The sequence below is a fragment of the Lagopus leucura genome, unplaced genomic scaffold, assembly GCF_019238085.1.
Source record: "Lagopus leucura isolate 7727_CA_CO unplaced genomic scaffold, USGS_WTPT01 Super-Scaffold_100001, whole genome shotgun sequence".
NCBI classification, from domain to species: Eukaryota; Metazoa; Chordata; class Aves; order Galliformes; family Phasianidae; genus Lagopus; species Lagopus leucura.
In genome coordinates this window covers 94,152,303-94,164,972 of record NW_024962262.1, presented here as the reverse complement: position 1 = coordinate 94,164,972, position 12,670 = coordinate 94,152,303, and the positions used below count along the sequence as shown (strand labels likewise).

At 38.1% G+C, this 12,670-nt stretch overlaps 2 protein-coding genes across 4 annotated transcripts in view; one reads left to right on the top strand and one right to left on the bottom strand.

Moving 5' to 3' along the window:
* CMSS1 (cms1 ribosomal small subunit homolog) overlaps window positions 1-12,670 on the bottom strand; it is a 230,348-nt gene that overhangs the window by 119,274 nt on the left and 98,404 nt on the right. The window lies entirely within an intron of this gene.
* FILIP1L (filamin A interacting protein 1 like) overlaps window positions 1-12,670 on the top strand; it is a 198,645-nt gene that overhangs the window by 90,867 nt on the left and 95,108 nt on the right. Inside the window, exon 3 of one of the 3 annotated variants that reach the window (XM_042866565.1) lies at window positions 5,292-5,378. The exons of the other annotated variants lie outside the window; for them this stretch is intronic. The gene's annotated coding sequence lies outside the window, so the exon portion shown is untranslated. The remainder of the gene's footprint in view (window positions 1-5,291; window positions 5,379-12,670) is intronic. 3 annotated transcript variants of the gene reach the window in all.

Genomic DNA, 12,670 nt, shown 5'->3' with positions numbered 1-12,670 from the left:
TCATTTTAAAAAACTGCAGATACTTTCATTCTGGAACAAATAAAAAGCACTATAGATTACATTAAAAACAGAATTTAATTATCCTTAGGTTTCTTGAGAGCATTCACAGCAAGCATGTTTACTGAAGTCCCTCTAACCAAATGGAAACCTCAGTGCTTACGAACTTTTGTTCAGGTTCTCATGATTTCATCTGCTTCTAAGTCTTCCTAGAGTAGGCTGCCTATTTTCTCACCATTTCCTTCCCAGAGAACACTCCCTTCTCTTTCACTTTCCTCTCATTTTATCTGATGTCGAACTGGTGAATTGCTAAATTGATCTTAGCTTTATGACTTCAAACCATAGGGTTGCAGGTCTACTTTTCATCACAAAGCAAAGTTCTGGAAATAGAAAAGCAGAGTCAAGAGGTAAACTACTTTATCTCCTACTTTTCTCCTTAGCCTTTGACTCAATTCTGCAGCTGCATTGGAGCTACTGATAGCTACAAACATCAGCTCATTTTAAAATAAATAACCATTTTGTTCTTGCTGATTATTCATGGCATCTCTTCGTAAATATTAGAAGTAATACAAAAAATACTGATTTTATTGCTCAAATATTAAGATAATACATCAAAATATTAGTGGAATATGAGATAACATCAAAGAAAATACAACATACTAACACAATTTGGAAAGCCTCTCTGTTGTGCCGTGACCATAGGACTCAATCTCCCTTAAAATTGAAATCAAGATGTTCAGAAGGTTTTCTCAATGTACAAATATGGATATATCCCATTCCAAAGTGCTGTCTTTCAAGTCAACATTAAGTTGAGACAATCATGCAATGGCTTTGCGCCTGTTAGGCATTCAATATCATATGAAGAAAAATGCCAGTAATCTTCAATCTGAAACAGGCAATAGTCCGTTTTATAACTATTCCCTTTCTCAACAGTTCATGGAGGACAGTTTGAGACTATGTAGGCAACAGAGAAAAATCTCTCAGAAGTGTCCCTGCATAGATAAACAGGGTGTGCTAGAAACCGTAGGTTGGTGAGCGTCATGTTTGTGCCTCATTCAGCAAAGGTGTTAAGGACAGTTTCACAAGATGGGATTTGGGTAGGGGTGTGTGCGACTGCTTCATTACGTCTTAATTTGAGACCTACTGAAATGAAGAAAAAGATTAAGGGAGACAATGCCAACAGCTTAATGCATATTCTATAGAATATGCACTATATATACATTATAGTCTATATGAGCACTCCGGGGAAGCCTGCTCTCTGACAAACCACAATTTTTCCACAATAAACCACAATTGATTTTCAGGTGCTCTGCAGAATATAAACCAGAATCACAATTTGTTAAGGTTAATCTAGTGATGCCTTTCAAAACAAACCCATTTCAGACACATCTAGCAAACAGTCCCCTTCCCAGCCTACATCCAAAGCCTTATCTTCAGTAAAAACAAAGTCGTTCCCTAATGAAGACTTCAATGATATCTTCTAAACCTGCCAATAATTTGCATTACATACTGCACCTAAGAATTTTAACTTGACCTCTGGCCCCTTCGAGGAAGTCATTAGTCTGCTCCAAATGACCCATACACTGTGCAGAAAGCCAGAGCCCCCAGAAATTCTCTCAAATGCATAATTTATCTGTCCCCTGGGGTAAGGCTGTGTGTGCCTCCATGCACACTCAAAAGGGTGAAAAGAGCTTTCCACATTCTTGAGTGTCTCACACATGGTCCTTCCAGGCCCTTCCCCTCTCCAAGGCACTGCATCCTTCCATGATCACATCTCAACGGGGGATCTCAACATTTTACTCACAGCTTGGAGGTAGTATTTTTTTGCATGCATGATGTACTCTCACAGGCATTCACATGCACTTCACTAACACAGGCTCTAGAAAGGCATGCAGGAGGGATGAGCACAACCCACTTAACACTGGACACACATTCCTGCCCGACTTCTGGCATGGGAGCACACATTATAAACACCTTCCCAAAAGGAACAGGCAGCAAAGCCTACTTGATGGCTTACAAGCCCCATGCAAATATGTGGTGTCTTCTGGTAGTGGTAATTAATCCTGATACCTTCTGCCAACTTAAAAAATCTATCCCTAATGAGGAAAAAGAAAAAGAAACAGAACATACAATGGCTATGGAGACTCCAGAGGAATGTAATGACTGAAACAAAAGGCAATAACGGCACTGTGACGGGGGTTTATTAATCAGTCAGAAAAACGTGCCTGAAATGATTCATCTACAGTATCAAATCCCAGCAGGATTGCCTTAAATTTCTTTCAGAAATTACAGCATTTCATGCAGTTTATGTTCCAGATCTTTTGCGATAGACCACTAAAGGGAATGATCCATCTGCTCTTCTAAATCAGAAAGGCGTGCTATCAAAGCAGGGCAGTCACTGTCCCTGATAGGAGAACAGGCTAAGAAGCACCTGGTCATACCCTCCGAACAAAGAAGGCGAATCAATGCACAGCACAAACAATGCCAGCCCTTACCCAAACTGCTACTGGTGCAATTCAAACAGTGATTGTAAAACTACAGTAAGAAAATGCAGGTCAGTGGGAGCAACAACTATCATTATGAAAAGGGCACACAGACTATAATGTGCAGAGATATGACAACACTGGAATGACTTTGGTATTTGACTGCATTCATTTACGGGAAGGTGTGTCTAAGCATCTTAAATATAGCCTTGTTCCTTTAAAACTTTGCCTCACTTTTGCTACTATGAGAAAGCAGGACTTGCACCAGACCCCATATACTTCAGTAATTCAGCTTTTTACTAATGTATATGTAGCCAACATTCCAAGTATGCCAGTGACAGCAGTGTGTTGAGATTTTGATATTTTGAGTATTTCCATATTCACATATAATTTTACACACTAAATTGATGCTTCCAACCCATCCATGCTAGGCCTTCTTTCAATTACATCCATTATCTCACTAACAACAAAGGTTAAAACATGAATTGAATGAAAATCTGAATTTGCTAGTTTCAATGATTAAAAATTAAATGAACTGAAGTTCTACTCTTCTCAGTGACAAATATACAGGCTTTTCAAGTAAAGCAGCAAGATTTTGTCTTCCTATATATTGCATGCACACCATGTGGCCTTTGAGGGGCACAGTGGTAACAGCTCATTCTAGATTCCTAGATTTCATTCATACATGACGAAGTCAGGTATCAAGTAATCTCTACATTTGATAAGGAAATTCCTACAGTAATGCTTCAGGTGGATGCCTAAAGATGAAGGAGAAAGAGTAGGATACTGTGACATCAAAAATGGATAGTCATAGATCTGGCAAGAATTACGAATGGAAGAGAAAAACTCACCATATGTTGGAAGGGGCTGGGACATGGATCAAACCTCACTGCAGTCGCCAGAAAACACCACGAAGTGAAAAATTAATCTTGTTGCAAACCATTACTCAAAGAGTGACTTAAAACTGTTAAGACTTATTTGATTGTTTGAATTAATAATCAAATTCTATGACAGTGCATCGAGTGGTATTACATTATCATATTATGATCTAAGTATCTGTGAAAGCCATGTAAAAAAGTTTCCTTTCTTCCCTCTCAACAAGTACAGTGATTCTTATCTAGTACGATCTTACACTGCTTGCTCCGGCTAAAGACAAGAATGTATCATAAAATATCTAATGGTGCTATACTGATAAGTAGAAAAAATTTTTACTTCTTCAAAGCACATGCAAGCAATTTCCTTATATTCATATTGTTGTTAGTCAAAACTAATCCAGTATACTTTGAAGAGAAATCAAGCAACCAAAAAAAAACACCCCAAGACATGGAGGAAGGCTGATGACCTGCCATTCTTTCCAATACTCTGCATGGTTTTACAAGGTGAATATTTATATAGCCCTTCAAAGAAGCTTTCTTACTAGTGTTATTTTAACCAGCAGTTTATAAAAATGGGATGTGTCGGCTTTTTTCTTTTCTTTTTTTTTTTTAAATCTCTCCTGTAATTTCGTCAGTAACCATTCAGCAATAAAAATCTCTCAAGAAGTTTGCCCTTGTTGACTTTACAGCCTAACTTCTGTGGTTCAGAATTTAATGAGCTTAAGTCATAATGCCATCACAGATGTAAAAATCTAGCATCTGTAATGTTACAAAGGAAAATACCTAATATTTAAGTAAGAATATGGGACATTTATAATTTTAAAAACTCCTAAATGCTTCTATTATTAAGAACTGTTATTACAACTCTTACGATACTTGTTACCTTATATGGTACTTGTTACCTTACAGCTAATAGAAAAGTGATTAAATGGCACATTATCGGGAAAATAATATAGAGATAGTACTGGAGATGACCTGACATTGACACAGGAGAGGAGACAGTTCATCACATCAGAAAAGCAGAGAAAAATTGACACAGCATGGTAGAATTTCAGAAATCTAAGTGTTCAAGAAGTTATACAGAACTCATGAGCTAATGCAGATGAACTGGTACCTTCTGTCATTATCCATCAGATGGTTTAACACTAGAAATACATTAAGTGGCTTTCCCTCTTGGCAATAAGTTCCAAAAAACAGTGGATAAATATGAAGCATAATCCAGCTTGAAACCACTCGAGCTTATGTTAAGTGAGTTGTTACTAGTAAATAAAAAAAATTGGCTTCCTGCGTCCAAGTAATCCCACTTTCCTTCCTTTCCTCTTCTGTTAAGTCCTTGGAACATCATCTATAAATGCAGATTACATTCATTCTACTCTTCAGCATATGACAGAATCAAGTTCAGTTTCACTGAGGTCTTTGCAGCGGCCTGTCTTCAGTTCATTTTGTGCTTTAACTGATTTACATGGTCACATCTCCAGGAAAAAGATGGTTTCTAGCACATAATTCAACATCAATACTGTGGTATTCTTTCCACTCCTGTACCCACCTGGCTATGGGATATACTTTTCAAAAGGTGGCTTCTAGAACAGTGCCCTAACTCCATGAACCACTGAACTCCCAGATGTGCAGAACTTAAGTAGACAATTTGTTCTCTCTCCTATCACAGTAAAGGAATATGTTTGAAACTAAAGAAGAATACAGAAGAAAGCAAAGAAGGAACAAATCTTTAAATGAACCAAAGTCAGAGATTAAATGGCAGCATTTTATACTAGTATTATTACAGGCATGTGCCAGCCAACAAAGCAGTACATCAGAAAAGCATATTCTGAGTGGCAGCATCCTTACTGGATCTAGTCTATTTACTTATGTTTGATAAAAGCAATATTTACTTACGCTTGTTATAAAAAGTGACATCGACTTCTACATTTCATTACAGATTCATATTACAAAAGAGACGATTCTGGACACGACAAAGGAAATTTAGGGAAATATCCCTAACTATCAAGAGAAGAGATCTGTACTGGTAGGGTTTATTTATTTATTCATTTTGCATGTTCTAAAGTGGGTGCACCTAACGGTTAAAAACATGATCTAATTTCTCAAGTGAGTTTTTAGATAACGTGAAACTAATGGGAATCTGGACACACAGGGTTCTTTTCCCGGGTAATTCTGTGAACTACTAGTAAAAAAATGATACAGATTTTCAAAAACAAATCACTTCCAGTTTCTTGGCAGAAATTTGGAAGACTTTCTCACATCTGCTACATATACTTGGCATTATTCTATCTATCCTATACTTTTCAATGCAAAGACATACAATGTGTGATGAGAAGGGAAAAAAAAAAAAAAAGATTTTGTTCTGCCTACTAGAGGAAAACTCCCTTTAGGTGAATTAAATGTTTATTAGATACCAAATCAGCCATTGAATCTAAACTAGAAGTAAAAATATATTATAACTGGCTTTCTATTTCTCCTATCCAACTTTCTCAAGCTAAAGATCCTAAAGATCCATTTAAAATAGTACACAGAACTATTTAAAAATTACCCAACTCCTCCTAATGTTTAAAAAAGTAAGGTTACATTAGGCAGCTATCCTGTTACTTCAAAAACAGAGACTGCTTCACTTGTCTGTTTTTGCCATTTGTACACTAGAACAACATGCAATGTTATTTTGGACAGAAATAATGTTTCTGAAAACACATTCTGGAATTTTACTGTTTTCTTTGAATTAATATGGATCTTACAATAAGTGGCCCTCTGGGAGAGCACATTTCTGATGTCTTTGCACGAAACATAGCTTCCTGAAACACTTCCTGTCTTGCACCCGTTTTTGGATATTATCACTGTTGTTTGACAAGAGTGAGGTAAGCTAGAATTGTAGGGATACTTTACAGCATTTCTTTGAAACTCCAGCGTCCTTAACACATTCACTTCCTCATCAAAACAGACTTCACAGTGTTAGAGGAACACCACTGTAATAATGACTTTTCAGGGTGCATGAGATGCCTTCCATCATCCAATCTCCAAGCGTTTAACTGAGGGAAGTAAAAGACTGAGCTTTTCAGGTGAGCAAAAATGGAAAAGAACGTGAACAAGCCTCATTATATAAAATGGAGAAGTGATACCACCTTTGTAGTGGCCAGGCCCAAACACAGCTGGGGAGGCAAGATGGTATCATTTACACAGATGACAGACAGACATTATATTGAGAACAGCAGAGAGAGAGAGCGACAGGTTTAAAGTAGTAAGGTTTATCAGCATCGTCCCACTGAGACCCACTTGGCTGACTCTCAGCAAATAAAATCGTACAGCTGCTCAAGACAACCAGTAAAGCTGAACTAAACCTATTTTAGTGGGAAAACACACTCTGAATTTGCACAGAGCTTAGCTATAATGTACCACCACAAACTTACATCCCAAACACCATTACAAAGCTTCCTGACATTTAAAACAAGCTTTCTCAGGTCAGGAGAGCCATCACAAAGCATTTTAACTTGTTCATGAAGTGGCAATCCCATAATTGCTAGCATGAGCTCAGTGAATGAATGAATCTTTCAATAGCATACGATTGACATGTATCAAACATACCCATATTGTCATTAAATAAGCCAGAATTAGTGCTCAGGTTATATTCACTGTGGTTCAGGACAAAGTTACTGTGGTGCTGACCGATGACGTCTGGAATACAAGTTTTACTTACGTAAAAGCATGTCAGAAAAGACAGAAAAAACATGCTGCACTGGTGTTTTGGTAACACAATTTCCACATCTCCTTACTTCCTTTTATCAAAGCGCCTTCACATGAGTCATGTGAATTCTCTCAATTTTTGTCAAGCAGACATAGTATACAACTTATTTCAAGGACACTGTGATGCATCTGTGATTTAAATCATGATTTGGTTACAATATCAGGGCTGGCAGAGTTCTAACACAGAGGTGTTCCCTCCCTAGGCTGTGTACCACTCATACTTCACAAGGGTTTGGCAGCAAGCAACTCAGCTCATCTATTACCACACTGCAACACTTCAGGGTGCAGGCCAGATCTAACAAAGCATTTACAAACTCACCTTGGAAAAGAAAAAGAAAAAAGAAAAAGAAAAAAAAAAAAAAGAAAGAAAGAAAGAAGGAAAAAAAAGTCTTTCCCCAAACTGATCTTGTCTCGCAAAAGCACTTAGCATGCCTTTGGCTGCTTCTGTCCCCACCTGGGCTAGGGCGTATACAGATGAAGTGCATGCATGTGTGTGCAGGTCTGCAGGGCCGCCCTCTCTCCTCCTTTCCAAACAGTAGCTTTTCAAAAAGCAGCTGCCATGGTGCACCTTATTGCACACAGTAAGCTAAAGGCTGATATGAGAAGGGAGCCAACACAGAAGAAATTAACTCAATTGTGCCTCCAGGAAAAACAAAGAAAATACAATAACTAATGTGAATGTTAGAGATTTCTAAATTTCACTGGGTTCGAGAATCGAATGACAGCCTCCTAACACTGTGTGAGGTTGCACTGCAATAAACATCATGCTGCTCTCAATTAAACAGATTGTTTATGCCAACCTAGCATCAACAATGCAGGTAGAAGAACTCCTGTTCCACTTCCCCTCTTTCTGACCAAAAAAGGGAGTTCCTTTATAAAATCCCATGAGTCTGTGGTTAACACACACTTATGAATGACTGACAGAAGTGGCCTGAAAGTCCAGTGCAGTGTTACAGAAGTTAGATGAATCACTTTGGTTTTATTTCTCCCAAGCCAGGAACAAAATCATCAGGATGAATGTAGCGTACACTATTCTTAATGAGCTAAAGGGACACTGACAATTAGTGAGATGGCTAAGGCATGCTTCATTTAAGCTGATAATTATCATGTAGCACCACAGTAATAGGAGTGGTGCGTTTTTATGTGTTGCTTTCTTGTGTTTTTGTTTTTTTTTTCTTTTTGGTAGTTTCTAAAATAATTTAGTGCTGGAAAGAGACTGATGGACTTGAGTAAGGCAAAGCTGCTGATCCCAACAAAGGATCTGCAAACCACTTAGTTATTAAATGTATTTTAAGTCAATATTGTAGTGTACAGGAAAAAAAATCTGCCAAAAATCAGATAAGATTTATGGAAAGAAAAAAAAAACGAGGAAGGAACCCTGTATTCGGCTATTTCTGGCATCTCACCTCCTTTGGCATCTCTGCCACAAGAAGCTACGTAAGTTAAGACAGCTGAGCTAGGAACCAGGAAAAAATGCTATTTCTAGATAAATGGGCAAAATTGTCAATTTTCATAGACTTTCTCCCACTCCTCTCCTCTAAACTGAGAGTGATACGTTTTTGCAAATCAGATTACGAAGGAGTAAGGCCCACAGACAACCTAGAGCCCGCAGGTATCAGGACACAACACAGGATTCCAACAGCTCCTGTAAAGAACTTTTAAATTGTCAGACATCATCTTCTTGCCAAGACCCTTGAACAAGTATTAAAAATCCATTTAGGAACCAACTGTTTCAGGAGCCTCACAACAAAGGTCAAAATCTTCCTGCCTTTCTAGCTCCAGAAATCCAGAAGCACTTGAGAATTATACAGTAACTGGTAATTCTATCTGCACTGTTTCAGCATAAGAGACCCCTGCATGAAGCTCATGCCTTGTGGTTTCTATTAGCCTACATCCCTCTTTACAGGGCAAACAAGACTTAGTAATTCTTAGGAATCAAGAAAATATGTAACCTCCCAAAGCCAAAAATGAAAACACATATACTGTTATTTACATTTGTTTTTCAGTTGCCTCAATCCCTTCCCCCCTTTTTTTTTCCATAGCTATACCGATTAGAGGATATGTGTGCATATACATATATACATGTATATATATGAAATAGAGGAGACTAAGTCAATAACAGACCAGAAACATTTAGGGCTTTGAGTCGATTACAAAAATTACCACAGTCCTGCAGGCTCTTCTAACAGTTCAAATCAATATTGCCTTGTGTTCTGTATGCACTGGCCCCTACCTCTTGAGATACATACAACTCATTCTTCAGGGACAAATTCTCTTTGATGAAATGGGGAAAAAATTGTCCAATCTTATGAAGCAGCTTAAATGATGTCCTTTCCTTTGACCTACTGTTAAATCAGAGACTTCATCTTTATATAGCTTAAAGTGCATGAATAATTCTGTAGGCTATAATGGGCCTTTTCATGGGGCTATCACAGGGTTTATGCAAAAGCACCTCAGCAGTAAAGAAAAGAGAAGAGGGATCAGGGATAGAGGAATGAAGGAAACAACACATGTAAGAGATGCCAGCTCTGTACAGGGAATAGGTCTGAGAGAAACAAAGGAGAATACGGTAAAAGACAGTAGCTACAGCTACTTCACTTAGTCGTGCACGTTGGCTTTAAATATTCACAGCATCCTTCTGCAGAAAGCATCCCAATGCCCACGTTAAAACATTTGTAATTTGAAGCATGTAAATGTTCACCGTTTCACCCTGTTAAACAAAACCAGAAAGAGCAGCAAGAGCGGAGCATGGATCATTTTGCCAAAGCTAACAGGAAGGCAACCCCTGTCAGTCTGGGTGCAGGTTCTGTCACGGAAATCTAAAGACTGGGAAGTATAAACGAGACATCGAGGGAAAAAAAATCACAAAGTCTTATGAGGACTGCAAAATCATTTCCAAAGTAGTGCAGAGGAAGTCTCATCCCTTGTGATCCTTAAAAGTAGATGGAACAAAACAGTGGAAAGTAGCCCAAGGAAAAAGCCAGAACTGGCAAGTTGACAAGCTATATGGAATAATCTTTTCTTGCATCTCTGATTTCTATTAATATTTTCGTGGCTCTGGAGGCAGCAAGGTAGAAGCTCTCGTTCATACTCCTTAAATATAAGCCAAAAGCCTCCCACTGTTCCACTTGGTAACACCAGCTTAAACTGCTCAAATACACACAGACTTCTGAGAATGAGTCAAGTTCCCACTCAAACATAAATTATGCCAAAAAACGCCCAAGATTATTTCAACTAATAAACACTTGGTTAAAAAACATGTCAAATCAACTTGGTCTTTACATCAATTTAATTGCCTCTTACCGCAACCATTGCCTAAGCTATAGAGTGCTGCAAGAAACACCAAAAGATAAAGTAGATTGAAAACATTCTCACAGTGCTTCTCTGACTGTCATCACTCATGTGGCTTCAGAAAGCTCATGACCCCCCAGTCTGTAAAAAGACTCTTCAGCAAAATGGCTTATGCTGTGAAAAATCACTTCAGGGATACTAGCTTCCTAACTCCAAAAGACTAGAATCTGGGAGAAATACTGCACCACAATGAAGCTCTTAAAGGGCAGGTCCAAGTATTACATCCTATCATGGTAGGGATTCAAAGACCTCTCAGAATATTGTCCTTTGATTCAGCATTGGCACCGACATTCACATAAAAGACATCTCTTCATGAGAAATACAATACTTCAAAATATGCACAACGTTACCCCAAGTTTACACAGATGCTCTTCATTAACATATTTATTCTCTTCATAAAACTGTGACATTTGGATTTCAGATATTTCCAAATTCCATTCCAACTCCCCTGCAGTCTTTGTATAATGAGCATGAAAAAGACGACCGAGGCAAAAAATAAAAACAAAGAATTCAACGCATGGACTTAACCAAAGTGTGAAGTAACTTCTGATACACTGGATTTATTAATGACTAGATCCCTAAATTCTCCTCTCCACGTACCTCCTCTTTCCAAAATTTCCAGAATTCATAGGCCTACACATGGCAAAGCTGCTGTAGTGAGCTCATGTCTAACAAGCCTTCGCAATATAAGTAGATGAATAGATTGCTTGCACAAGTGATTAGAGAAAAATAAGGTAAATTTCTACTCAATAGATAAAAGTAATATAGGAGAAATACATTCTTAGTTAAAACATCAGCTGGAATAGCATCACCAGCAGCAGTCTTAGCGCAGATTAAAAAAAAAAAAAGCCTGAAGTAAAAGACTGTCACATACAAAGCTGATTTTCCAGATTACGACTGAGCTGCATTTGAAAGGCAAAGCTGGAAGGTACTTTTCCACCACAGCAAGCTTTCTTCCTGTGCAACAACTATGCTGATGCTAGCAGTGAACAAACAATAAATTCACTCAAAACACTTCGGAGAGAGACAGAAGTTCTTAAAGACAACCCTGTTCAACTGAAAACACATGTACCCAAACATCATGTCTTGTCTCCATTTGTAACTCAAGTATTTCCTCTTCCAGAATGGTGACATGAGTTAAAATTTTACTCCCACAGTGAGATCTCTTGACGACTCATGGAAAGATGAATCACTGTTCTTCATGGAAATAATGACTTGTGACAGCTGTAACTGATGATATATACAGTATAGTGAGGCAAAGTTAGCCTGACTCCCTGCTGTAAATAATCAGTGCATTGCAACAAAATGTATTTCACTATCCAGTTTTAAAAGGTACTAGAGAACAAGTAGTCTCACCCCTACAAAAGAATAAATGCATAAAAAAAGTCAGTGGTCAAACTAACTCCAAAACCTTCCTGACTGGGGCCAAGACAGATGCTTGGCCAAGGAGAAAAAGGGAACATCATCAGAGCGATCCTCCTCCTAGCCTGCCTTCAGCTATGATTTAAGCTGTCTCCAGAGCAACCTGCTAAGCAATCACAACTGAACTGATCCTCCATGAGTCTTCTTACTGAACCTACCAACATTTCTGGCCTTTGTGTTATCCTGTGGCACTGACTACTATAGTATGAACGTGTGCTGTGCAAGGAAGTATTTGACTTTGTTTAACTCTTGTGACTGTTTGAATGGTATCAAATCAAATCACGGAGTGTCTCCTGACTATCATACTATGAGAAACTATTTATTTCCATTTACTTTGTGTGTCACTCAGGATTTCTGAGCTCTAAATCAGGCACCATATCTACATTTTCTTTCCCATTTCAACAGTCATGGTGTGACAGTCCTAGCAGACAGAGCATTGGTAATCCAATGCTACCTTATATTTTATGGAGATGAAGAATTGTAACTACATTTTATGTAGAACCAAATATATGCTTGCACTAAGGCAAAATGATGCTTTCTGGGAGGGCTTTGTTTGTTAAAGAAATTAACGTTAATTTCTGATCAGTGCTAGGTGCTAAGGCACATACTTCCAGTACAGCAAAGAGGGATCTTCATGAGGTATAAACAAAAGCACACTATTAAGCAGGCTAATAAGCTTGCTAATAAGCAATTTAATGACTTTCCATTACAATTTTGGCCAATTCTGCAGGGCCTCAGCAAAACAAATACAAGTATATTGTGCTGAAGATGCAGTTCAACATCTTTGAGAGACAA